Source organism: Ursus americanus, chromosome 27, assembly GCF_024610735.1.
Source record: "Ursus americanus isolate L20-20 chromosome 27, mUrsAme1.1.p, whole genome shotgun sequence".
NCBI classification, from domain to species: Eukaryota; Metazoa; Chordata; class Mammalia; order Carnivora; family Ursidae; genus Ursus; species Ursus americanus.
In genome coordinates this window covers 4,832,044-4,835,649 of record NC_142153.1, presented here as the reverse complement: position 1 = coordinate 4,835,649, position 3,606 = coordinate 4,832,044, and the positions used below count along the sequence as shown (strand labels likewise).

The 3,606-nt window shown below is 40.9% G+C and overlaps 1 pseudogene; it reads right to left on the bottom strand.

The window, feature by feature from the left end:
- Positions 1 to 2,202: 2,202 nt before the first annotated feature.
- LOC123780342 (uncharacterized protein C9orf85 homolog) lies at positions 2,203 to 2,906 on the bottom strand (annotated as a pseudogene).
- Between the last annotated feature and the right edge of the window lie 700 nt (positions 2,907 to 3,606).

The window sequence follows — 3,606 nt, the reverse complement described above, 5'->3', positions numbered from 1 at the left end:
CCTCAATTCTGAAACTCACAGGGTACCCCCTTCACCTTGGGTTTATTTTTTTCCTATAAGAGTAAAAAACTGTATGTGTAATATGTAAACTATAGCCTATGCTAGACTGTGTTCTTTCTTTTTGTTTTCTTTAGCCCAACAACTGTTATTAACCTTTTAAATGGGTTCTTAGAAACTGAAGGAAATCATAAATTGTCAAGAATCAATTCAAACTGTTCCAGATGCTGGAATTTTCTTATGAGTAAATTTTTGAGGGTTAACTTTTACTTACTTTGCTGTCAGAGTAGGCAGCTCGGGCTTTTATAAGGCTTTCAGCAGGTCTCTCCACTAGGGACTTCGTAACTTTTTTTCCAGGACTGTTTGGATTATTGAAGGACTAGTATTTGCAGAATGATGTCAGGATTCACTCCGTCACTACTGAGTTAACATAGTTCAGTTATGTAATTGACCATATAGCACATGGATCATAAAACACAGGCACAGGGGCGCCTGGGTGGCACAGTGGTTAAGCGTCTGCCTTCGGCTCAGGGCGTGATCCCGGCGTTCTGGGATCGAGCCCCACATCAGGCTCCTCCGCTATGAGCCTGCTTCTTCCTCTCCCACTCCCCCTGCTTGTGTTCCCTCTCTCGCTGGCTGTCTCTATCTCTGTCAAATAAATAAATAAAATCTTTAAAAAAATAAAAAAAAAATAAAACACAGGCACATAGTATGTGTGTATAGCTCACAGTAAACAACGGGATATTCCTATAAAACCAAGTAAATTGATTATTTTCCTTGCAGATTATCATTTAAATTTCCGGGGGGGGGGGTTGCACAGCTGTGTTGTATCTTACTTTAAGGGGCACCTGGGTGGCTCAGTTGGATAAGCGTCTGACTCCTGATTTCGGCTCAAGTCATTATCTCAGGGTTGTGAGATTGAGCCCCACATTGAGCTCTGTGCTCAGCGCAGAGTCTGCTCGTCCCTCTCCCTTCCCCCCACTTGTGCTCTCCCTCTCTCTGTCTCAAATAAATAAATAAAATCTTACAAAAAAAAAAAAAAGACCATTGGGGGTGCCTGGCTAGCTCAGTTGTTAGAGCATGCAACTCTTGGTCTTGGGGTTGTGAGTTCGAGCCCCATATCAGGTGTAGAGATTACATTAAAATAAAATCTTAAAAAAAAAGTAGACTGTTGGTTTTTATCATGTTTTTCATGTGTTAACCGTAGATGGATCACACACATCTATCTCTGCTTCCTTCTGAAACCAAGTTAGAATGACAGGGAAGAAATAAAGAGGTATAAACCACATAAGGCCAAACATGAAGCAGGACTATTTGTGCCTCAGAATTCTGGAAAGCTCTAAAATTGGAGAGACCAAGTTCCTTGGAAGGTGAGAGTCAGGAGTGGGCTGAAAGCCACAAGAATTGGTGGAAAGTTCCTATACAGAAGAGCTAGACTCCAGATTGCCTTCACAAACCTGACAGAGTCAGGATACCACTTCTCTATGCTCCACGGGAAAAAAGACAATTTCTAGGAAAAGCAAACTAAAGAGCTAAATGAGAACCCCAGATATAACATATGTTGGGGTAAAATTCAATCATGAAAATGGAGGGATTGCCTGAAACTCTACAGAAAGGATGGTAAGACCCCTCACGGGCATTTTCCACTCCACTCCACAAACTCCTCCTCTCCCATGCTCGCAGCCAGGCTATTACTGTGACGCCAGTCAGGAGACTGGAAGATTTCTCTGGGGAGAAACTGTACCCCCAGTAAGAGGCTTACCTCCCACTGAGACTTCTGGCTGCCCCCAAAACCCCACGAGTCAACAGGACACCTTGCACGCACACCTGCATTTTCCGTTTTGCTTTTCTGGCTTAGTTTGCTGTTAGGTCGTCTGTTCTTCTCCATAATTCCCATGAGCTGCAGTACGATGCTGGACACTCACGTCGGCATTCGGTGTTCATTTCACTCTAACGTACGCTACTTCGGAATTTATTGTAAGTAAACTCTTGATGAAAGATTTATAGTTATTCAAATATCATACAAAATTTATACTGTCCATGTGTAAATTTTGCCTATTTTCTATATAGGCTTATCCAATTTTTTCATTAGGATGTAACAGTGTTGGGGTGTTTTGTTTTGTTTTATTTTTGTTTTTTGTAAAACCCTTAAAGTCAAAAGTCGGTCAGAATTTCATTTTTCAAACTGATTTTAATATCGTTGTATTAATCCAGTTTGTTGTCATCTTGTGTGTCACGTAAATCCATATCAAAATGTAAATATCTTCATTTCTTCTGCAGTTTCTTCTATGGTTGGAATTTAGATTATTTTCAATATGTTTTATCTCTCTCTTTTTCCTTGCCTCCCCTCCCCTCCCCTCTCCTCTCCTCTCCTCTTCTCTCCTTCTCCCCCTCCCTCCTTTCCTCCTTCCCTCTCCCCCTCCACTCCCCTCGCCTCCCCTCTCCTCCCCTCCCTCTCTTTCTCTTTTTCTTTCTTCTTATTTTCTTTTCAGTAAGCTCTACACCCAACATGGGCCTTGAACTTATGAACCTGAGATCAAGAGTCTGCCAACTGAGCCAGCCAGGTGCCCCTTTTCTGTTTCTTTATTAAACAGAATAACAGTGTCTTCTTTTCTTACACATTTTGCACAAAATTCACCTTCACAGGCACATGGTCTACATGTTATAAGAACACTTCACTGTCTTTTGTAAACATTTAACACATTTTTAAGGCTTTGAAATGGTTTGTATTTGCTGTGTTTTGCACATCATTCAATAGCTTCTTTGCAGTGCTGACATACTCCATTATGATGGTTTGCCTTAATTTCCTTGGTCTGGACACTCTTATCAAACTTGTCATTTTTGAAGCTAGACACATCATGGTGCCTCTGAGGCCTGGAACAGACTATGCTGTCTTTCTGGGAGCTCATTGCGGAAACCACAGCAACCTCACTGGAGGGCAGTAAAGACGCAGGGAAGACCAAGATGCCAGCAACTGTCCTTCGCAGAGTTGATGCTTTTGTTACTCTCAGTTGCATTTCCATACACTAACAAATTCAGAAGGGAAAATTAAAACAATCCCATTTATGAGAGCATCAAAACCAATGAGAAACTTAGTAATAAATTTAGCCAAGGAGGTGAAAGGCATGTACACTGAAAATAATAAGACATTGATGAAAGAAATTGTGGAAGATGCACATGAATGAAAGATACCCTATGTTCATGGAGTGAAAGCATTAATAGTGTTAAAATGTCCAAAGTGATCCACAGATTCAATGCAATTTTTATAAATTCCAGTGGCAGTCTTCACAGAAATAGAAAAAAAATCCTAAAATTTGTATGGAATCATAAAGGACCCCAAATACCAAAGCAATCTTGAGAAATAAAGGTGGAGGCATCACAATTCCTGATAGCAAACTATGTTGTGACACTTGTATAAAACAGTATGGTACGGGCATAAAAATAGACATATAGACCAACGGAGCAGAATAGAAAGCCCAGATACAAACCAAGGTGTATATGGTCAACTAATCTTTGACAAGGGCACCACGAATACACAGCGGGGAAAGGAGAGTCTCTTCAACAGATGGTTTTGGAAAAACTGGACAGGCACATGCAAAGGAATGAAAA